The sequence below is a fragment of the Stegodyphus dumicola genome, chromosome 12 (genome assembly GCF_044657685.1).
Source record: "Stegodyphus dumicola isolate Sdum_Otavi_A_Nest chromosome 12, ASM4465768v1".
Classification (NCBI taxonomy): Eukaryota; Metazoa; Arthropoda; class Arachnida; order Araneae; family Eresidae; genus Stegodyphus; species Stegodyphus dumicola.
Genome location: NC_140779.1, coordinates 14,342,338 through 14,367,932, shown reverse-complemented (window position 1 = coordinate 14,367,932; position 25,595 = coordinate 14,342,338). Strand labels below are relative to the sequence as shown.

Genomic DNA, 25,595 nt, shown 5'->3' with positions numbered 1-25,595 from the left:
TCCAAGAGGGGTGCACCACTCGCGTATATTACATTACATTACTATCTTTGTAATTATATTTCACTTGTTGAAGGCTCGTTGGAATTGGAATTATAATACGTAAAGGAAAATTCGAGCATTCTGTTCGTAAGGATAGAGATTTAACGTGTGAACATTCAATAAAGCTTTAACGTATGAAGCTCTGTAAAATATAGGCTAAGAAAACGAACTGAGAAATAAAACGAATGAGAACAGACCTGGGTGCTACTCGCCCGAGGCCACGCACCGAAAGTGAAGTCTCGCCTTGAAGTGCTTTTATTCGCGTAAAATCCAGGTTACTTCGACCGCGTACGCGAACGGCCTCTTCCCTTTCCTGGCTTTCCTAACCTGCCTCTGATTTTCCAAGTCAGGTGTTTCTCTGTATTGTGGACGTTTCTTTGAATTGAATCGACTTCAAACACGGTAAGTTTTAGCTCTCGCTATTACACGATAAATGTTAGTACTGTTAAATAGGGAAATAAGAGAAAAACGTGTTCTGACGAATATTTCGATTATGCTAAAACTTGAGATTTGTGAGACAAAATTTCATTAATTAGTTGCAGTAATTAAATAATGACTTTTGCTCTCATGATTTCTGGTGATACAAAACTTAGAAACAAAGAAATCTGTGAACTGGAACTACGCAAATCAAGAAATGAGTGCATATTTTTTGTATGCCTGTATGTATATATGTATATATAGATATAAAGTAAGAAATTTAAAACTTAAATTTTCACAAAAACTAAAATTTAAATTCATAAGTAATAAATGAAACACAAATATAGATAGATAGATAATTATGAACAATTTCATCCTATAAAATTCAATATTTTGCAACTCAAGCTCGTGAAATTTTTATTTTATATTAAACTTACAAATTTGTAATTTCAGTATATATATGTTACCGTGAAAAATCGAAATTGGAGAATGTCAACATTCACCAAATACGTCGGCGAAAGATCGAATATTTCTTTACATTCTTGTACATTCGGACCCTCACCGGTGTATGTCGACAATCACAGACATGCTCTGGTGTAGGTCGAAAAGAGAGGAGTATATGTACACGCTGCCATTCCAAAAGGAAGTGTTCCACAAATAAATGCAGTTGTAAAAGCAAGGGCCTCTTGTGCAATTCAAAGTGTCATAATAGTTTAAGTTGTTGCAATAAAATAAGATTTGAATCACATAATTTGGTAAGTTTATAACTTTTATTATTTTCCTTTCTCATTTTGAATGTACTGTGGCTTTTAAGTTCTTATATTCTTTTCTTATTCTGAGTCTCAAGTGCATTTTTTCGCGAATGAATTACGGAGAAAGAAATATAATATTCTTATATGTTCAACATTCACCATTAGTACATGGTGAATGTCGACATTCATCGGTGTAAGTCAGAAATAAGGGTATTTGGAAAATATTTCGGACATACACCAAGCGACTATGTGAATGTTGACATTCACCGGTGAAAGCCGACATTCTCTAGATTTCGGTGTTTCACCGTAACATATGTTATATTTATTCCACTCATTCCACTCATTGTACATCATATATACATTATTACAGTCAATAATATGAAATTATAGGCTAAATTTCATCTATAATCAATTTAAAAAGACCAAAACTGAAATTCATAAGTAATAAATGAAACACAAAGATAGTAGACAGATAATTCCGAACAATTTCATCCTTTAAAAGTCAATATTTTGCAGCTCAAGCTCAGGAACTTTTTATTTTATATTAAACGTACAAATTTGTAATTTCAAAATCGTGTATATATATATATTCCTACTCATTGCACTCATTATACATCATATATATATTATACTCAATAATATTAAATTATGGGCAAAATTTCATCTATAATCAAGTTAAAAATCTAAAAGACCTGTTCCATAATTTAAAAAATTTTCCACATGAAATATGTATTTAAATTAAGTTATATTTTTGAAAAGATAAATATAAGTAAGACTTTAATGATTTAGTGATTAAAAGCGTTTAATTAGGGATTTTAATCTCAGGTTTGCCGACCTCTAGTCCATGGATAATTGATTCATTTTAATCGGTTCGTGACGAGGGGAGAGGGAAAAAAATTATAAATTTTATATATATGTATAAGTAACTGTAAAGATAAATAATGAAGAAAATTTTTATTCACTTAGCTCTAATTATAAATTGTAAATATATATATATATATATATAATTTATTTACTAAAGAAATATTGATTATATTATCTCCTAAGATTAATTTTAGTAGAATTATCTAAAAAGAGTGAATCCATAGTTAGTAAGTTTAACTCCGAAAATTGTTTTAAAGTAACTTGAATGTAAATTGTTAAAAATGTTTAACGGGGACTTGAATTAAATCATGAATAACAAAATTTCAATTGTAAAAAGAAATTAAAAGCAAGTAATCATTGCCATTGATCGGAAATTAGTTGACTTTTCAAGGGGAGCAAACCAACTCCCGTTCAATGAAAAGCAGTTTAACCCTTTGATTACGAATTAAAAAAAATTACCCCGTTTTCTATCCAAGTGAACATAATATATCATAAATAAGGTAAATTTAGCACTTAGTATTTTTTGACAAACGGTTTTCAAGGCAAGGGCTGGGACACATATGTCCCAGCCGTAATTAATGGTGGGATACGTATGTCCCACACGTAGCGATCGATTTAGTATAAACACACCTATTATTCTGAAAAATATTATTACATGAAATAGATTTTATACCATATGATACAGGGTAAAGCATTCTTTGCATAACGCAACATTACACATTGGGCAACTCATATTTTTTGTTTCGTCTGTGTTCATTTGTGTACAACGAGTACAGCGGCGTCTTGATTTTCCAACTACTGGACGATGATCCCTAACATTTAGGAGATTCTAAATACTTTTTAACTCGGCAGTAATTTTTAAACTTTTAGTGGGACATATTTGTCCCGTTAGTAGTAAGGGGTTAAATATGCTTCTGATTTGTGGTGATCAATGATAAGCTGAAATTAAAGTTCATTTCAAATATTTTTCTTAACTTCTTAGAGAAGATTTGTAAAGCGACCCACTGAAGTGTTAACTCTTTATTCAACGGAATATTTTTATGTGTCAGAATTTTCATCATTGATCTCTATTATTAAAATAATGAAGAATTTGCGTGTAGATATCTGTGTATGTATTTTCATCGCATTGTGTAAAAATGGCGGCATCTGCAGCTATCGAATTTTTATTAGACAGACCTTCTCCTCAACATAGGCACCTCGAAGTCCGAATTTATTTTTTAACTTATTTATTATTTTGTACGAATTTAAAGAACTTTTAATTAAAAACTCAGCAATTTAAAAGCTTTGGGTTGATAATCTGCAAAGGAGTAAGCTATTTATGTTCCAACTTTAATAAAAAATTTCAGGAGTATAAACAAAGTTTGTTGCCGCTCGTCAAAAAGCCAATATTTCTGTATTTCGAATTTAGTCACATTGTGGAAAAACGGCGGGACCTAAGCGCACTAAATTCTGAATACATAAAGCCTTTCACAAGAATATGTGCTCTCGAAATCCTGAATTTTTATTTTAGAATTTGTTTTTCATTTATTTCACATTTTGTGCGAATTTAATGAATTTTTGATTAAAAACTCTGTGATATAAAAGCTTTGTGTGGTCACTGGGCAAAGCATAAGGTATTTTCAGCGCTATAAAAGGTTGCCGTTCAGCAAAATGAAGTATATACTCGAATTTAGACAACAATCTTAGCAAGTTAAAAGAAATATATTGCCGCTGCCCGAATTCAAATATTTTTATCTTCTGTGCGGCAGTATATTATCATTCAACAAATAATTTTTTTTGTTCTTTTATTAATTAGCAAGTTGAGCGATTTGGAAACCATTAGATGTAGATTTATTTCTGTTTTTTAATTATTAGCTGGACCCGTGAAATTATATTAGCTGGATAAAATCATTATAGATATTTTCTGTTTTTCTTTTTAATTCCTTGCATGCAGTAACGGAAGTATTGTAATTTCAAAAAAATTCGGAAAATTTTTTTTAAAAATTTCGGAATTTTCTCAGAATGGATATTTATATAGAAAGTTCCCAAATCCATTTGGACGATTTCTTTTCGAGATGTGTATATGCACGGACAGAATAAAAAACCCTTTTTTCCTAAACGGATTGTGAAATAGGTTTCAAAGGGAATTTTTTATGACGTCTGTTCTTACGTACGTAGTTACATATGTATCTCACATAACTCAAAAAACGATTATCTGTAGAATGCTGAAATTTTGTATATGGGACTGCTATAAGATCTAGTTCTACACCTTTTCTTACTACAGTCTGTAGAACCAAGCGTATATATTTTGTAATAATAAAATTCCATAGTCAAGAATACACTTAAAATTCTAACTGTATGTTCTTTTCATTTATAATGGCGACGTTCTCTTATTTGAAAGTACGTGGAATGAAATCCACAGCCCCGTAGTCAAGTTGTTTTTCCCGCCTTTTCTACACATACAGTTATAGAATGCTCTGGAAATATTTAAAGCGAACTGGATTGGCTGACGTCATTTCTTGGAAGCTCCGCCTTTCCAGAGGCTATAAAAGGACTCGCAAAAGAATATCGGGGGCTTCTTTAATGTAACAATGCAGTAAACTTCATACAAAATGTTATTAGTAATTCTTTTTATTTACTCCGGATATCTGATTTTGTAACTGCTATTTCTCCTCAATAATAATAAATGGATCCTGTTTTTTAAACTTATTGTCTGATAATTTAAGCTACGACTACATTTATGATTCTTCAGCAATCTATTTATTCCGGACAAAAGCTGGTACATCACATATATATATATACCCCTTCGGGCCCACCAGCGGCCGAGCGGTTAAGTCGCTGAACACTGGTATTTCGGTCCGAGGTTCGAATCCCGCGAACGGGCTGGCTGCATGGGTGTTTTCGTGGTTTTACCCATGTGTAACGTGTATACGAGCCAGTTTCCCTTATAAAGTCCTCCACGAAGGCACTCCTCCCCTTAGGCAGATAGCCCTCGTGTTCTTTGCCGTAATTAAATACACACACATACACACACACCCTTTCACCCGGTTTAAAAGCTCTTACCCAGTTTCTATTTTTGCAATCATTGGTCATAGCCGTATGGCCGTAGTATTCCAATTATAGAAATGTTTTGAATGACGAAAATACTCATATTATTGCAGTGTTGAATTAAACAAAAACAAAAACAAAAAAAATAATTTTCAATAAATAACGAAATCTATCTTTTAAGCGATTTTCCAGTTCCTATAGTTATATCTGGTAAAGTTTTTACAAGGAAGTCTAAGACTTCATTTTAATTCAGCGTACTCTTCTATCTTAACTAACAGCAGTCTTACTATTACATTTTCCCGCAAATAAGTTGATTACAAATGTTTTGACCATTAATTAACATACATGCATAAAACTGGAATTTTCAACATTTTTGAGTTATCCGATGAATTTCAATTTCACATAAATTCCATTGAGAAGCTAAATACAGTCTTCATATGTTCCTAAAAAGCATAGTGTGCATTAAATCCTTTTTAATTCTGAAAACTTTAATTCCGACTCTGTTCCTTGCGTGAAAAGTTTCTTACTTTTCCCCATCTGTAACTTAAAATTCCTAATTCAACTTAGAAAAAGCATTAGAAAATGTACTGTTTCTTTAAGATAGATGTCCATTTTACAGTAATTAATTAAGTTTTTCTCGTTTATTGAAACTGTTTACTTTCTTTCGCAATTTCTTTAAATTTCTATATCAATACTTGAAGTTTAAATGCACATTTCTTTGCACGGGTCTAATTTAATAAAAATAAAATTAATAAGATAAAAAAAAATCCGGAAATTTTTCTTATTTTATTATTTGCTCAAAGGGCCTTTTTTTTTCAACGTTTTGTGTGTTACCTGTATTTATTAAATATCATGTTCTTCGCACTTAAACCATAAAATTCAATTGAACAGCAATATCGCAAAATAATTTAAAAACAGCATATCTTTAGAATTTCCGATACGCAGTCTCGCACGCTGGAGATAAAAATGTTTTTTTTCCCCGTATAGTGTTGCTATTGCTTGCTTGGAAATCGTTGAGTTTGTTCATCACAAATTCTTTAATATTTAACAAAATATGAAATAGATAATAAAACAAATTCCAAATTTCTCTTCCAGATGCCCATATTCGGATGGAGTACTACGTTATTGCAAATTTGATGTCTCTGGCTACCGTTATTTGATCACAATACGAGAAACATACATACATTCATGCAGATTCTTCATTGTTTAATTTCTTTAAATGTAACCCAGGGCTCTAATATTTGGTGGCAACAATTTGAAAAGGGAACTGACATTTATAGTGAACCTACGCAAAATGCCAAAAAAGAAACTAATAGCTCTTCAGGGCAAATTGCCCCTTTGGGCTAAAATGATAAAGAATGTTTTTAAAAATGCCTTTGATAAAGGTTTTTTGTGATTTTCCTTATAATTAAAGAGTCGGAACAAAGGTATACGAGTTTAAAAAAACCATCTATTTTATTTACGCGGCTATAAACGCCTGAGAGAACAGCAAGTTCACGAGTTTCTTAACTCGTATCGTTAATTCTGCTGTTTCCTGAAACGTAGATTTCTTTTTTATGTTGTGGGGCTAATATGTAAATTAAATTAAAACAGCTATGTAAACTTTATTTAATTTCAACTAATGTGTTAACGTATATTAATATAATTTCAACTAAATGCATATTAATGATCACACACATGCATACAAAAAAGGGGGGTTGGTTTGGCATTAATTGTAATCTACTTAGCGTATTTCGAAGGATAAGGAAAACGATATCACACCTTTAGAAGTAAAATTTTCAATTTAATGACTTCTAGAACTATTTTCTTAGTTAATAACAGAATTATTGTAGAATGATATACTTCCAAAGAAAGAGGTGTTGCCACTTGCCTGCTGAAAAATACAGAATGCTTCCAGTTGAAATCACAGCTTATTAGTGGTTTTGAGGATAATGTCACTGAATTAGGCTAAAATTCTAATTTATTTCAAAAATTCAAAAGTACCAGAGCCAGGCTCCGGCTAAAATGATGATTTATCTCAAAAATTCAGAAGTACCAGAGCCAGGCTCCGGCTAAAATGATGATTTATCTAAAAAATTCAGAAGTACCAGAGCCAGGCTCCGGTTAAAATGATGATTTATCTCAAAAATTCAGAAGTACCAGAGCCAGGCTCCGGCTAAAATGATGATTTATCTCAAAAATTCAGAAGTACCAGAGCAAGGCTCCGGCTAAAATGATGATTTATCTCAAAAATTCAGAAGTACCAGAGCCAGGCTCCGGCTAAAATGATGATTTATCTCAAAAATTCAGAAGTACCAGAGCCAGGCTCCGGCTAAAATGATGATTTATCTCAAAAATTCAGAATTAGAGCCAGGCTCCGATGGGCTCCGGAGCAATTTAAGCTCTGGTCTTCGTACTCGTGGAACGACAGCAGGTTGCGAAATTGATCGTATAGTTTCGCGTCATCCATGATAACACCTCTCGCAAGAAATCAGTGCAAGGAATTAAATCTTCAATTTTGCACTTAATGTATTCTTTAAGTATCATCTATTCAAAACGTACGTGAAACAGTATAAATATGGGTAAAGTGAAACAGTATATTTATACTGCACGAACATTTTCAAAAAAATGGAGAGGTCATTGTATTTTAATTGAAAAAGATGTGCTTGTCCCACTCCTTTTGGGCACTATATTATACCCCTACTCGTGTTCAACGTGAATACGAATCTGTTAGAAAATCCTACGCACAAGAAAACATAGGTAAATAATCCACTCTTTCTTTGGCATAGTCAGTCAATCGACGAACCATCTGAACAATGTCAAACAAAGACTGAATTTTATTATATATAAATATTAAAGTGCAAAAAAAGTTAAATGAAGCCAGAAATAATACCATTTTGAATAGATTATCGTAATACATTCAGGTGCTAGTTTAGCTGTATTGAACTGTTTTGTCGAGTAGACGCTGAAGTAGACAGCTATTATGACGGTGACGTCATGCACTTGAAATATTTTGTCAACTGGATGAAGAAACAGGATGGGAGAACCTTTAAGTAGGTGTTACGCGTAGGTGCAAGTAACAAGAAATTAATACATTTCTTCATCTTGTACGTCACTTTAGGCAATTTGAATATTTGCCTCTATAAATATGTGATTAATTTAATGATTAATTATTTTGAGTGTCAGAAACAAGCATTAAGCTCGTTCTGTGAAATTTTGTGAAGTTATTTATGTACGAAATCAAACACGAACACGATTAAATATGAACGAATGGCCTTTAATTACAAATTAAACAGATATATTAAAATTGATGTAAATAACAATTACTTATTTAAATATTTGAATTAATTGTTTAACATAAATAACAGTTTCAAGTATTTAGATATTGAAAATTCTTATTAAGAATACTAACCAATGCACATGCAAATCGAAGGTGATGATAGCTATATAAGCGGTATAATAATGGGAGCAAAGTTTTTGAATACAATTTCATGTACGTCTCCAAGTTGTCTGTATTCTATGTCTCTAAGTATATATATTTGTTCAAGTATAAGTTGGAGATTAAATCCAAGTTCAAATATATGTTTAAAAATAAATTAAACTTACATAGTTATGAATAAATATATTTGTAAATTTCATGAAAAGTTTTTCAAAAAAGAAGAGAAATTCGTGATATTGAAATAGTTAAAAAAAAAGCTGAAAGTATAAAATTCTAATGCTTATTAATTAAACACTTCTGATATTGAACAAGCTCCATGTCTAACCAATTCCAAACGTATACTATTTGCCAAACTTATACGATAAAGGGAGAATAGGCTTTCCAGTGGTTTCAAACTCATATCCCATATTTCAGATTCATAATGCACGATCTAAAGGAGATGAGAGCGTGATAAGGTGGCAAAAGTTCTTTGCCTAGGATGAGTTTTCAGAGTGCAATAGTATTCATATCCGTGGTGAAATCCTGTGCCTTTGTTAACGATTCCGGTTGCAGCCTCGAAGTGGACAAAGAAGTAAAAGAAGTTTTTCATCAGAGTCAGGAGATGGACACTTTGGACACTTTTTTAAGTAAGAGTGGAAGAATGTCCCCCCCCCCCGAGAGTTCAGCGCAAGTAAGCACAAGGAGATATATAAGGTGGTTTCCTAAGAAGAGAGGACAATTTTTCCTGTCTAGAGCTATGGGATGTTTGCCTGCTAAGAACGATCTTTCCTCGTGTATAAATGCGTTAGAGCATTTTTCCTGTAACAAAATTCTGAAATTACGGGACTAAAGATATCAAAGACCCATACTGTCAAGATATGCAACTCTTAAGGTTTTCATCTTATTCAAACTCATGTTATTGTCAAAACTTGAGTTAGAAGTTCATTTCAACCCTGTGTCACAACCCAGGGTTTGCGTAGCGGTTTCGGCCACTACACCACAACAGGTTGAATTTTGTTTTTAATCCAAATGAAAAGAGTTTTTTAACAAAACAAAATTTTAAACTAAATTTTGTTAATTTATTTTCAAAACATGCACAAACAATAATAATGGCTCAAAGGAAAAATAATTCAGCTCATATTTGTAGGATCGGTTTTTATTGTCTGGGAATATGATGTTTGTGAACTAATTTCCGATGTGACTGTCTAGGGGCTTGAAATAACTAATCCGATTTATGAATAACTCGAATATTTAATGAAACATTAATAGTTGCTACAAACTACAAAATGATTACATGTGTAGAAGGATACAGATGAGATTATTTACAGATGAAGAGAATCAACCGTCTTTTACATGCAAACATCTTTCAGTCGTATCATCGTCTTAATATGGCGGAATCGTCTGAATTCTATCATCGGAAGATTTATTTTCACAGCTTGTCGCGTCATCCGATTATAATCGACGATTCCATCGTACAACTGCTCGTCCATCCTAATGGAATGCGGCCTCGCATACTGGTAGTAAAACCATCAACATCTGGGGATCTGAAAAATAAAAATTTAAAAAATAGAAAAGAATTTTAGTTTGCATTGAGGAAAAAGTCGTCTTAAATGGTTTATTTCAGCCATCTTCCCTCATCATCTTAACATCTTCAGAAATAACAGCTTTATCTCTTATTCAATGCTCTTTCAGTCTTCGTTCATCTTTAACAGTCTATCTGAATACATATATTTCACAAACACGTCTTCTTCGATGATGTCTGCAACAATCCGTCTGGATTCATCTTCATACATACGTCTTCTTAAACGTCGTCTGAATACGTCTTCTGAATGAGTCTTCTTAGATACCGTCTGAATGCGTCTTAGATATCTTCAAGATCCGTCATTCGAATGCGTCTTCTCAAAATCGTCTTCTTTCAGCCATTTTCCCTCATACATTTCATCCTTCATCTTCAGTCTTCTTAAATTAGTTCATGTCTTTAAAACAATAGTTCATTAGCAAAATCGGAAGAAATTTGTCAAGTCGGAAAAAGTTTATATCGGGAATCATCAAAATTGGTATTGCATTATCAAAGATTTTTGATTTTCTTCCTGGATCTTCTGAATCTGCTTTTCCGCTTCTTTTTTTCTCACATTCTTTAGCTTCCTTTGTTCCGTCTTTGCTTTCTGTATCAGCTTCGTCGTCATCAGAATGCAAATTTTGATATATAAAGTAATGAGAATTATTTAAAATCTATCATTATGCATTTTTGAAGCATTGTATGCGAAAAACTGGAATTCGGAATGTAAAGCAAGCTGAAACGAAAGAATTATAAAGAAATCGTTTGGTATCTTAAGCGAGTTTAGTGGTAAAATTATATTTCTATATTACACATTCCTGTTAGGCTAAACAAAAGGCCTTAATAACTAAATAGTTGAGAGAAAAGAAGAGAACTGAAACATAAAATCATTATCATAATTTTCTATATTTCACTTTTATCCTGATTCGCTTAAGTGCATTTTTATGTTCAAATATTTTTCTTAAATCTGAGCTTTCATCCAAATTGCAAAGGGAAATAACTTTCTTTGACCCAGTGATCTTCCAAGCTTCATAGATTATCACGACCAATTATTTTCATGAGAAAAAAAGCGAATGCTGCAGAGTTATGTATAAGCTAATTTACCGCATCCTTTATCTCAAATTTTATTAAATTTGCTGCTTAATTATATCAATTTTAAGTTATTTTTCTGTAACGGATATTCAGATGAATGGCCTACAACAATGGAATTACTTCTACCAGTATTCTCAGATGATTATATTAATTTTTCTCCGTTATGAAATTGACGTTTCCTCCTTTTGAAGCTTTCTTGTTTTATTCTTTCGATAATGAATGCGAAGATCGAATGAACCTTTTAAAAGCGCATGAGAAGATGAAGCAGGAAATATCTTTTATTTTCTCAGGCAAGTTTATTCAAATTAGAGCTGATATTATTTCACGTCAACTCATTTAAGTTGTGTGTTTGTTTTAAATGTATTTAAATATTCAATTTAATTCATTTGTATAAATAGCTAGTTCTTCTCCTTCAATATTTTTAGTTTTTAAAGTACTATACTATGAATTTGATGGAAGGCTAAGTGCTAAAATTTGTTCTCTCTATATATAAATTCTCATTTCAGAAAATGGTTTCAGGTTAAGATTAGTTTAATAAGAAGTTTAAAATATATCAGAAGTAAAGAACTTTTTTACTTATCTGAATGATTATGTTCTATCACCCAAAAGTTAAGCACGCAATCATGAAACCAACAAACAGGAAAACGTAAAATTTTTATGAACACCAAATAACGCATGAAGGCAGCAACTGTTTTTACGCCTGAAAGAAAAGAAGCATTATGTACAAAGATGGAAACAATACTTAATTTTCGCGACTTATATGATTAGGTCAGATTTAGATAATTAACAGATTCATCTTTAAACCTTAAAACAAGCAAATAACATTTACATTAATAAAATACATGACCTCCTAGGACCTTTACACAAACTTTACAGCCACTGTCATGCTGTCAGTTAGGTGATAAACCATCACAAACTTTAGCAATGGCCGTTTCACCATTAGTAGTTTTCAATTGTCTGAGACTAGCTGAAGGAGGTAAACTTGCACAGACAACACACTGAGGGCATTCGAGAGATTTTCAATACGGGAAAATACGGCAGCCACTCCGTATTAACATTGGCCTCACTCTCCAGATACTCCTTAATTACGCTAACTCGATGGACTCTCCATAACCATCTACAGGAAAGATATCAGGACCAACTGTTGAAGCATAGAATCTGACAATAGGGTGTAAGGCGTCATCCCGATATCATGCAGACGTCAAAGAATCGTATTTAGAAATATGCAGCTGGATGCGATACCTCATTGAAATTCCAGCCCACTTTATGAAGTTGCCACCTCTGAATGCATGATGTTCAATGATGTTTTGGGCCTCATTCCGTGTGCTTCGTTCTCTTCGAATCTTTGCGAGCTTGTCTTCTGATTCCAGGACAAATCCAGGCTTGACTGTTAACAGGGCTTTGCACCAATTTGAGACAGTCCAATTGAGACATTGGCGATACTACTTCTAATCTTGCCTTACGTTATCCGCTGGTTAGTACGATACAAATACTTAGTACTCGGGTGTGCAGTCCATTCATGTGAAGTCTTCTCCGCACAGTCCTGGCAGATATTGTCTTAGTGGTAATTGTGGTTTTATTACCAAGTACTAATTGTACCTAATACAGTCATGTTTGTAACAGTTGCGTAGATTGCTCATCGATTTCGTTTAGGTACTGTAGCAATATACCAGTCATTAAAAGGGGTGGTAACCCTTGATCGACCAGGCAAAGGTTTTCGGACAGCTTTTTGACTTGTTTGGAACTATCTTCACATTTGGAAAATTACCGAATAATCAAGGCCAAAGAAAATAGAGACATCTTTGATTGACATTCCGGCTTTAATGCATCCAACAACACGTTAATGCTCGATATTTGCCATTACTGTATCAGGACTTGTGTTCCTCTTTACTTGCCTTGGAAACATGAACTGTCCTGACTCGGAACAGGGAGCTTACTAAAGCTATGTTAAATAAATTGTGAAGTAGACAATACACACAGGAAGGGTATACGAAACCCTTTATTTTTCTATCGTTACAGAGATTTCCGGAACTTCGGAATACAGAGACCAACCACTTGTGGTCTGAACGTAAGAATATAAAACTACTAACTAAAACTCTAATAAAAACTAACTTTGAATTAATATACAAGTGCCTAACTTTAAGATTGGCCGTTATTTAACAAAATCCGTATGTAGTACAGAGAGCTGCTAAAACTACGATACGTTTGAATTTATCAAGAGGACTAAACCTCTGGCCTCGAAGGTAACCAGCAACCGAGTAAAAACTCCTATGGCAAGCGGCCTGCTTCTAATAACTCCTTCCTCTCTCTTACTTGGCAAAAAGCCACAACTTAAGCACTTGGCGTTAGCAAGACAAATTTGCATAAATAAGTTAAAGCTTTTAATTCTGGCCGGAAGTAGAAAATAAGAAGTGATAGTAAAGATTTAAAATAAAATAAACGTTAGTAAAACTTAGGATCCTTACAACTGTTCTTTCAGTCACAGAAACGCGAATATTCTAAAACGTTTCCTACGGAAGATATAAACGCTTCGTATCAGCATTTAAATGAACTCCCTCAAACCTTTCAGAATGCTGGTGTCTTCAACGACTATCGAGTCACCATCTGTTTGGACAGTCAGCCGTGATTGCCTATAATATTCGATATTTAAATACTGTTATCTGCATCCACAGAAATTTTCAATGCCCATATTCAACTACTCTTTCGAAAATTGCTAATTTGTACTGCGTGCTTAATTTTTGGAAGCCAGTGTAATTGTCTCAGTGGAAGATATACCTACCTAAGCCTAATCAGAAGTTTATTAGATTTTGATTAGGTTAGGGTAAAAGATAATCGAAATTTTTTTCATTATTTTTTCAAGAAAGAATTAGCACATTATACGGATACGAATTATTCTAAATGTTAACTCCTGAAACCATTAAGACAATCAAATGGCTTATCATCTCGTTTTAACACCTAAATAAAATAACACCAACACAGAAGGAGATTTATAATAAACCTTTCATGTAGACTTCAGCATGATGGTTAGACAACTTGTGTAAATTTAAAAGGAAAATCAAGATTATTTTAATAACAGTTTACTTCAAGCTTACGGGAAATGAGGAACAAAAGCTGAAGAAAATTTAAAGCAGGAAGTTTGAACAAGTTAATGCAAAATTTGTAAATTCAGTATTTTCATTTTTTCATGGGAACCCCATTCTGTACTTGGATTGCAATTTATTCTTCCTGAAACAAGGACCGCCTATTTACATTTTCTGCTTTTTTTCCCGAGCAATTAGAAAATCAAATGTCTACAAGAAATGTCGAACTTTTCATAATATATACTTATAAATAATTTCAATTTTTCTTTGACCACTCCGAGCGCAGTTATAATACATCATATTTATAATATTCTAGACATATATTTTTTCTTCTTTTCTTACATAAGGAACCTAACTTTTCACAAGTACATGTAATTCAGGAGTAGTAATCAGTAATATTCTAATTTATAGACAAGATTTTATCAACCTGTTATTAAACGGTTACAGAACATACTTTTAGAATTCTAAATTGGTTGCCACCTCAGTACATTCCTACCTTCAAATCTATTTCAGCTTTCACTTTAATGCTTAAGGCTGTGATGTTGCGTGGCCCCAACTTTTCCAACAGTAGTAGTGACTACTATGAACTGAAAGTTATACAAACTTGTAAGGAGGGTTTAATCCCTTTTTATTTCACTTTAGAACTTACAGTTGCGTTCACTTGACGCTCACAAACTACGCCGACCCGGCGGTGTAACCAAAAATAGAAAAGTACAACTAAAAATAAATAACAGGATGCATAACTAACGAAGTCACTATCTACGAGGCTCTATAATTGTAACTATCTTAACCGCGTTCTAAGATACAGCTGAGATTCAGCAAACTTTCTGATTAAGACGTTGAAAGAATTCAACTGACTTCCAAAGTAGGCACACAGGCCGAAACGTGCGGTTCTTAAACTTCTACCTAGCAACCTTCACGCTCGTGAATCAAGAAGCACACCTTTTAATCTCGTTTCCTTTCTATTTAACTCAAATTACTTCTGCTAAAAAATTTGAATACTCTGCGCGTTCTACTAAAATTTACATACTCTGGCATTGGCAATTCCAGGGGAAAGTAAAGGCTTGACAGGAAAGATAGCTTAAAATAAATGTTAGTTAAAATAAATATAAACCCTACAAGGCTTACAGAAATAAGTGCTCTTTGAGTAAATCGCTTCACGTTATTGCGATCATTTATCTCTTAGTGTAGTAAAGTGCTTAATTTTAAAGAAGAAAAGAATTTTAGATGGGAATTTCTTGCTCTGTATTCTTTTAAATTCTTCTTATCTTATTGCAACCTAGCATTTAAATCAATGTTTTTATTGAAAAAACAAAAACTGCAATACAAAAGAATTCCAAATTCAGTATTACTTGAAGTTCCAGTATATGGAAAAGCAGAACTGTTTCTAATATATTTGTATGAATATTATTATACCAAAGAAGCAATTTGCCCTGAAGGGCTATTAATTTCTTTTTGGCATTTTCCGTCGTCCACTATGAAACGGCGCTTCACTTTTCAAATTGTTGCCACCAAATATTAGAGCTCTGCATTATTTTTAAAGAAATTAAATAATGAAAAATCTGCATAAATGTATGTATGTTTCTTGCAGTGTAAAAACGGTAATTAGAGGCATCAGATTCTGAATAACGTAGTCCTCCACTCGAATATGGGCATCGGGAAGCTCTAATTTGGAATTTGATTTATTATCTATTTCATATTTTGTAAAACGTTAATGAAATTTGGTTAACTAACTCAACTATTTGAAAGAGAGCAATGGCAACGCTGTACGAAATAAAAAAAAAAAAAAAAAAAGAAACATTTTAATCTCCATTCTAGCGAGATTGTGCATCGAAAATTCTAAAGATGTGCCCTTTTTAAATATTCTGTGATATTGCTGTTGAATCGAATTTTATAGTTTAAGTGCGAAGAACATGATATTTAATAATAAAAGTTAAATAAAATCCCCTTTGGGGGTAATATAAAATATGAAAGCTTTCAAATTAATTTTGTTTATTTATTATTGAAAAGTACGTATATTACTTTTTTCAAGCACAATGAACTGAACAAAACTAATCAGTTCATAAAGTGGTTACATTTTACTATAATTATATTACGACTAGAGAAGTAGTTCGTAAGGTTTTAAAAAAGAAAACCCACCTACCGTAATTTCCGGAAGAAAGGCCGCATCAGCGTAAACGCCGCACTCGAGAAAAATGGCGGGAAAAAAATTAAAATTACGCAGAAACGCCGCATCAGCGTAAACGCCGCAATAGATTAAATTGCGCGTGACATCGTCGTGGGCCGTATAGATGCAAAAACTCAACCTAAGTCCTGATATATGACATACCAGTAAAGAAAAATGCATGAAATGAAACCAAAACTAAAAAATAAATTAAAGGTAAGAAATGTATAGCTTTTGTGCCGTTTAGAGACATTTTCAAAAATTTTCCGCTCCCTAATTAAAAACTATCCAACAAGTGCTTATACCCAAACTGATGGGATCTGCATTTGGCAGAATGCCAAGAAAAATCCATTCATGCTGAAGAGGAAATACGGTAGAGTTCGTTATTTCGAGGCAGGTGGAGTCGTGTCCGCCTTTGAAAAAAATTGCAGAAAAGGCAGGGGTGGGGAGAGGATGGGTCCTGGAAGATTCATCGAATGGCAGAGGAGAGAGACTATTCAAACTGATGAGAATGTTGATTTGAAAGGGGGAAGAATGTTATTGTTCTGAGATCTCGATTAGGGTGAATAAGTCATGTAGGTCCGTTCAAGGGAAAGAATGTAAACAAAATAACGTTCGCAAAAAGCAACTGAGTGGTGTTTTGTGTGGAAACAGCACCAGTCTATGCACAATGACAAGGCCATCCAAACTATGTACAATGACCATCATAGGAAATATTTTATTTTTAGTGCACCTAAACGCCGCATGGGTAGAAACGCCGCACCCGCTGAAAATTTAAGTTTTAAACATGTAAACGCCGCGGCGTTTCTTGCGGAGATTACGGTAATTAAATTATGAACACCTGAAACGATTTTTTTAAACACAGAATAAAATATATGACTTATGTATAAACAATTTAACGGAACTCGGTTGGTTTAATAAAAAATACTTTAAAATATAACTTAACAGTTTTACAAGCTGATGGTCAGTCTATGACAGAGTTTCGTTTTCCAAGTCAAATCTCTCTTCAACAAATCATTTAATGTTGAGCTTGCAGTTTTACTAACACTTTAAGTAACACTTACTCACACTTGCAGATTAATCCTCTACAGTTAGGGGAAAATGATTAAAAGAATTAAAATGTTCTGTTCAAATCGTTTTCGTACAGTTTGTTTTCAATATGTTTTTTGTTTGGCAATTTCAATTAAAGGTTAAAAAAAAACTTTCAAAATTATTAAAAAAACTAAAGTGTTCTGTTAAAGTTGTTTTCGGGCAATTTGTTTTCAAAATGATTATTGTATCTCAATTTCAGTTAAAGAATATAATCTTTTACAACGTTTGTAAATTGATTTACAAACTAGAGGACAAAAAACACTGTTCTGCATTTAAGAACATTTTCCTTCCTTACAACTTTTTTATGTATTTCCGTCAGATTTCATGTTTTTGAATCTCAGCATCACATTTATTTTCCTCTGATTTCCACCAATTTTAACGAAGCAAGAAAATTATGTGTAATTTAACACTACTTAAATATTAGTGCTGGTTCATTTTTGCTCGTTAAAAGTGTTTCATGTTTAGAAATTTAACTCTCCATAACTATTATCAATTTGCATAAATTAATTAATAAAAATAGACTTTTTTTCATTACCGTGTCTTCTCTGTAGTCACCAATTTAGGTCTTTTAAAGTCCAACAGTAATTAGCCATTATATTTCGGTTAAATTTTCCATTTTACTTTCTTTCTATGTGAAACATTTTCTGGTGAAAGTTTACCCTGTGCTCATTTAAAACAGTTTTCAACTTTTGACGGGGAAAATCTTTAAAATTTGAAATAGATGAGAAGAGAATGCAGTGTTAAATTGCTATATATAAATTCTTGTCTTTTTCATCTGTCTTGCTTTTCCCAAAATTGCTACAACTCTTCGAAATGTATCCCAGACGCTTTTCTGTTTCATTTCAAATATCGCTCTTGTTAAAGTTTGAGGAAATTATGGTCAGATTTAAACTCCTTTTTACTTCCTTGTAAAAGAAGTATTGTAATGGCGAAAAATTTCGGGTATCATACTTCAACAAAAATATTCATTTTGACCGCACGCGAATCCATTTTAATAATGTCTTTGCATGAAATCTCTACATACGGACAAAATAAAGGTCTCTTTTACCCCACACGGATTGTAAAATGGATTCAGAAGATATTTTATGTATATAGGTATGTATGTATCTCGCATAACTCATACACGAATAGCCTCAGAATGCTGAAATTTGGTATACGGGACTGCTATAACATGTAGTTGTGCATCTCCCTTTTTGGCTGCAATCGGCTGCACCAGGAGTATACATATATATAGCCATTCTGTTACAAGGCTCGGTAAGCTTAGTTTTCTTATTCTTATATGTCAGTAATTCGCGCATTTTTTGCTTTAAAAGTGATTGAATTGTCCTGGTCTTATGTTCCGGTTAATTTTTTTATGCCTCTAACTAATCTGCATGCAATACTCGTAGAATTATGAACAATTTAAATGTTTAAGTGGCTCTGCTAAGCCTAACGAAACCGCCATTTGTTTATATTTGAAGCTCTCAGTAGAATGAATGAATTATGTTGTTCTTATCTTCCGGTTAAGGTTTTTATGCCTTTAGTTAATCTGCAAACAATAGTTGTAGAATTATCAACAATTTAAAAGTTGTTCGAGTGCTGCTAAGCCTAATTTTTTTTTTTTTTTTTTTTTTTTTACCATAGCAGCCATATTTGTTTACATTTGAAACTTAGCAGAACAGGGAATTAAGTCTTTCTGCACCAACTTCAGTGTTTTTTTGCCGTGTGGCACCAAAAGTATACTTTCAGTTTTGTGCACCGAAAAAATTTGTCTTGTTGCCCACTGGCGGAATTAATTGTTTTTGAGTAGGACTCTAATTATAATTGTAAAATTTTTTCGCTAACTGTATTTGGTGTTATATGTTTTTCTGTGTTTTAAAATTTTTAATGATGTTTTCAGTTTTTGTGTATTTTTGCCTTGCCACGATGGGAGAACTGAAATTGATTGAATGAGAAATATATCTCTAATGAAATTCGAGGAAATAAGTTTAAATGAAATGCAGCAAAAAATGTGTATAGTTTAATGGGCCGTACAAGGAAGTCATGTGCTGTCGTCCACATCAGATTTTTTTCAGCATAGAATTCATTTGTGCAAGAGATTTGTCTTTCAATAAACGAATCCATCTATTTTTTTACCCAAACAATTTAATGAGATCTAATTTTTACATGAAGATGAGGTAAATAATTCTTTTTTCCATCCATTAAGGTTTGCAGTTGAACATTTTTATCATCAGATGCAGGTTCTTTTTATGCAGAAGTTGTATTTTATGATGCCCTAACTCGGCTGTCCCCTATAAAAAAGCAAATTTGGTAATAAATATTCGTTAAAACCTTCATACATCCTATCAATATAGTTTTATATATGAGTACCAAAGATCCGATATTAAGTCGTCGTATTTATATATATGTAGATGTAATACTTGAATTACGTTTTCATGTATATCTCATGATTACATCATAAGGTATAAAAATAGAAAGAAATTCAATGACGTTAGTTAGTAAAACATCTTTAAAACTTTTTCAGAATCAATTTATGGAAAACAACTAGTTTATTTAAATGTTTGTTCTAGTCATCAATCTTTGGCTATTATGTTCGTAATATTTTCCTATAAGACCTCGTTTTTAATTGATAGGAATACCGTATTATATGATGTTTGTATAGTTATATATAATAAATAAATTTGTAATTAACATGTGAGAAAAATGTGCTTTAATAACAGTGCTTTTTCGGTGTTTTTTACTTTCTTGTACGAAGTAAAGGAAGTATTCGTGTTAAAAATTTTATCAACTTTGTACTATTAAAATTTTTAGATCATTAAATAGATAAGTGAAAGTTCACTTACCTTCTAAATAGGGCTGCCCTGAACTGCCTGACTTTCCTTCTTGTCGGTATCCGTCTCTATAATGAACTTCGATTCACTGCGAAACACAGCTATAAACTTTTTTAAGAAATTTTAATTCATATGAAAGATATCTACAAAATATTTACAAGTTATAATGATTACAAGCATAATTTATACGGAGACGGTCTGTTAGACGCGTCAGCCGTTCAACTGACTACTTTTAGTCTCTTTCGCCAGAGGGCGTCCGTGGAAGCAAACGCGACAATTTCAATTGGAAGCATTTTTCGGGTGTCATATTTCAACGAAAATATCCATTTTGACCGCTATCGAATGCAATTTCACAATGTTTTTGCGTCACATCTGTGCGTAAGGACAGGAAAAAGGACTCCTTTTTTCCCAAAACGGGTTGCAAAAAGGATTTAACATGGATTCAGAAAAGCTTCTTTCGTGAAGTGTGTACGCACAAACGTATGTACTCGTATGTATGCATGCATCTCGCATAAGACAAAAACGAATAGCCTCAGAACGTTGAAATTTTGTATATAGGGCTGTTATAACATGTAGTTGTGCACTTTTCTTTTTGGGTGCGATCGGCCGCACCAAAAGTATACAAATATATATGTAAAATATAAAAAATAGGACGGCTTTACTCTTTGCGAACCAGCAACCTTTAATTAACTTTCTGCAATTCAGGATCTTCCCCCTAGACCAGTACTTGTCAGAATATTCGCGCCTATTACGTAACCGCTACTATAAATACCGAATGCGCGCCAGCTCCTCTTTCCTTGTGAAATCCATTGACTGGAACTCTTGCCCTTTAGAGAAAAATATGTTTTGATTATTTGAATGACAAATATTTAAAAAAAAAAAAAAAAGTTTTCCGCACCAGCCAATGGCGTGAACCCCTAGCCATCACATGACATGGCTCGACTTTTGACTTTCTACGCTAATATTGTATATTTGTAAATACTCATATTTAACCAAGCTTCAATTATGGAACTTCTAGCTGAATAACTATATTTTATTTTTGACTTTCATCATTTCAACTTTTTTGCATATTTGTATCTGATTTGTATTTTACACCACCCCACGATGTTACACTCTTTAGTGACAAAGTGCCACACTTTCCCTTATTTTCACATCTTGTCTCTGCGACACCTTTGTTCTGTTTTTTGTACTTCCAGGAATCCATATTAAACGATAACTGGCAAAAAGCCTGCAATCCACGCAGGCTAAGTCCAGTATAACAGCGGTAAATGGAATGGAATGGCTCCTCTTTCCCTCTGCTAGTAGGATTTATACTGCTGCCTTCTAATCTTTTTTCCCTTTTTTGATGTCATAGTTATTATATCAAAAGCCTAGATTTCATCATAGTTAGTTTGGAACACTATTTGATACGTAATTAGGAGAATTTCATCTAAAAGAAAGTTTATCTGCCATTGGAATTGAATAAAGATGTGCCATTAAAAGCAAAATCCTTCTGCGTCATCATTCTGCTGCCTTAACACTCAGCCCCAGCAATACCCGGACTTTGATGCCAAGCTTCGTCATTTCATGTCCACGACTGCTAAAATATCACATATATATATATATATGTAATATCACAGATATATACTCACTCTGTTACTCGGCCCAGTGAGCTCAATATTTTATTCTTAGATGTTGGTAAATTGTGTATTTTTTGCTTTAAAAATGATTGAATTGTGTTATTCTTATCTTCCGCGTAAGGTTTTTACGCTTTTAGTTAGTCTGCACGCAAGAAATGTAGAATTTTCAACAATTTAAAAGTTGTTTAAGTGTGGCTAAGCCTAATTTTTTTAGCATAGCAGCCATATTTGTTTACATTTGAACAAAATAGTGAATTGAGTCTTTCTGCACCTTCAGTGTCTTTTTGTCGAGCGGGACCAAAATTAAACTTTCAGTTTTGTGCACCGAAAAATCTGCCTTCTCGCCCGCTGGTCGAATTGCTTGTTTTTTTTTTTTTTTTTTTTTTTTTTTTTTTTTTTTTTTTTTGTGTGTGTGTGTGTGTGTGTGTAGAAACTCTAATTTGAACGGTAAAAATTTGTTTTTTAAATTGTTTTGACTGTATTTGGTGTTTTATATTCTTCAATTTTTCATAAAGATATTTTGAGATTTTATGTATTTTTGCCTTGAAGTGAGACCTGAAAAAATTGAACGTGAAATATATCTCTAATGAAATTCGAGGAAATGAGTTTAAATGAATGCAGGAAAAATTGAGTATAATTTAATATTCCTTACAAGGAAGTCGTGTAGTGTACACATCAGATTTTTTAACTTATTTCTCAACAACTATGGTGGATAGAATATTTTTAAGTCAATATCGGATAAACCATCGCTGCTACTAGAAGAATTATACAGAATCTCGATCAATTTCATAAGGAGGATTACAAAACAGTATCATTTGTTAAGCTCTAAAGCATACTACAGTTGGGCATTCAAACAGGTGTAGAACATCTGTAAGATTAGAATTGAGGTCAGAACAAGAGAACATGTATTGTTTTAATGAAGTGTGTTCCCCTTATTGAAAGATTTTGTTATGTTTCAGAATTTATTATTGAATTTCATTTTGCGTTTTGCTTATTTCAAACAATGCAATGCATGCATGATAATTTGGTTTAACTTTCTAAAGATCCTATTACACGCTATGTTTACCTGTTAAAACATCTATTCCGTTCTGTACCAGTTTTCCTAATCAGACTGCAGTCCATGTAAGCGTACAAATTACAGAATGGAAGCAATCAGTTAATATAACAAACAAAATTACAAAGGCCGAAAAGTAATAAAAAATAAACAATATCATTTTGAATCGACTGGAAAGTCAAATAGAGAAGTTTTTAAAATTGCGAAAGCTGGCAGGTCACCAAAATGTTGCGAAACCTCTCGTTTGATTCGAAGTACAAGAATGAAGGTAAAGGGCGAAAGGAATACAAATATATGCACTTCGAGATTTACTTCGAAGTCCATCTTCAGAGTTCTCGTTTCTCCTGCACGCAAAGGCGACAGCAATTATCAAGCAAACGATTGCATCATTTAGGGCTGGAAGTGGAGGAGGAGGGAATTTTCATTTTACGAAGCAATTATTTTTCTGAATGTTTCAATCCTCGCAAAGGAATTAAATATGCTGTATAGAATTTCAATTCTCGCAAAGGAATTAAATATGCTGTATAGAAATATTTTTGCCTTCACAAAGGAATTAAATATTAATTCCAAGTAGTGTTGCCAGATCGTGCGATTTTTCGCAAGTTTGACAAACTTTAGTACAGTAAGACCCCGCTTAACGCTGTTTCGTTTAGCGCTGTTTCGGTTTAGCGCTCTTTTATTTCAACCCGGGGATTCCTCGAAATTGTGCGCAGCGCTAGGTTTCCAAATAACATATCCGAAACAGTGTAGTTGTGTTTCTTGCATTTTATCATTTGAAACAACATTTGTTGACATTATTGTAAGTTTAAATTTGATATATAATACTATAACGATTAATAATACAGTGACAAATAGTATGTATGATCTTTAGTTTTTATCGTGGGTGATAATACGAGTAAAACACAAGAAAAGAAAGCAACCAGAAAAAAGCATTTCACTGGAAACTCAAATGCAAGCGATTAGAAGATTTAGATTCCGGTGGACGTCAATCTCAAATTAGCGCTGCATTGATTTTGGCAACTTCAACAATAAGGACAATTCTTAAGAATATAAAATAAAAATACTGTCATCGGCAACTGCAACTACGTTAACAAGCTCTGCAACTAGAATTACCCGTTCTAGAAATACCATTATAGAGGAAATGGAAAAACGCTGTCTATATGGATTGACGACGAAATTGAACGCAATATGCCATTAAGCCAATCTATCATAATGCCTTCTTGACAAAAAGGCAGAAAATTGGAAACCCAGAATAGAATGAATGATCTGACTGAGAATTTTATTTTGTTTTTAAAAGTATATGCGTTTATATTGTTTTTATTTTTGTAAGAAATAAATGTTTGATTTTATTTTTATTAAAACAAACATTATTAAATTTAATGCCTAACAATTTTTTATCCGTCTTCCCCTAACCCCAAGGGCCCACCAGCGGCCGAGCGGTAAAGTCGCTGAACACTGGTAGTTCGGTCCGTGGTTCGAATCCCGCGAACGGGCTGGCTGCATGGGCGTTTTCGTGGTTTTCCCCATGTGTAACGTGTATACGAGCCAGTTTCCCTTAGAAAGTCCTCCACGAAAGGCATCCCTCCCCTTAGGCAGATAGCCCTAGTGTGCTTTGCCATAATTAAATACACCACACCACCCCTAACCCCATTATTTACATGTTAATATAGCCTCGCTTAGCGCTGTTTCGCATTACGCTCTACTTCGATGGAACGTATCCCCCGCGTTAAGCGGGGTCTTACTGTACGTGTGATTTTGCGAAATTTTTGAGACCTCCATCATTCCCCTATGCTACTTTTGCGACCTCAAAGATTTTTTTAATATATCGTAAAATGCTTTCATGTTAAAATTATGTATCAATTAAAAATAAGTTATATTTAAAAAAAATAGTTGATTTAGGTTTAAGTAGAAGTTGGCATCTGGCAATCTGATTTACAAGGCTGCACAGTCTCACGCCTTTATAACGAGGAAAGGGAAGAGAAAAAAGTTGATAGAAAGAAAAAATAAAATGCTTTGGGAACCTCTCACCACCCTCTCTCGTCCCCCGTGTGATTTTGTTTTTCAGTCAGTTACCCCCCCCCCGCCAGTTCTATCGTGATAATGAATCGAACCGAAGAAGTTGCAGCTTGCACGCCATATATTGGGTACCCAAACAGAGAAAAAAATGAAATTCATACTCCTGATTATAATATTGCTGAGAACTGGCTAAACAATCAAAGAAAATTTTCTAAATAACAGCGCAAATAAGTTTATCAGTGAATGAACAAGGCTTTCTTAAGTAATCAGAATCTGAAACAGATCCACCAAACAGAATGGAAAACTCACTGAAAAGCATTCCTCAATTAAAAAGTTCACAATTAAGCCCCCCCCCCAAAAAAAAAGGAATTAAAAGAATTAACCGCCAACTCAAAAAATTTAGTACAAAAGCATTAACAGTCTAAACGTGAGGAATCTCTTAAGAATGGATATCCGATAATTAATTTTAAAATAGAAACCTAAATTAAATGAGAATTAATTAAAAAAGAAATGGTATTTAAACATTTCAAAATGAGCAATACAGTTTTAAAATTTTTGCCCTACTTAATTAAAAAGACTAACAATCGAATACAGCCTGTAACTTACAGAACCAA

General features: G+C 33.1%; 1 long non-coding RNA gene across 1 annotated transcript in view; it reads left to right on the top strand.

Annotated features, from left to right (window-relative positions):
* The first annotated feature begins 259 nt into the window (after window positions 1-259).
* LOC118181354 (uncharacterized) overlaps window positions 260-25,595 on the top strand; it is a 275,537-nt gene continuing 250,201 nt past the window's right edge. Inside the window, exon 1 of the long non-coding RNA XR_015044362.1 lies at window positions 260-441. This is a non-coding gene — a long non-coding RNA (uncharacterized LOC118181354). The remainder of the gene's footprint in view (window positions 442-25,595) is intronic.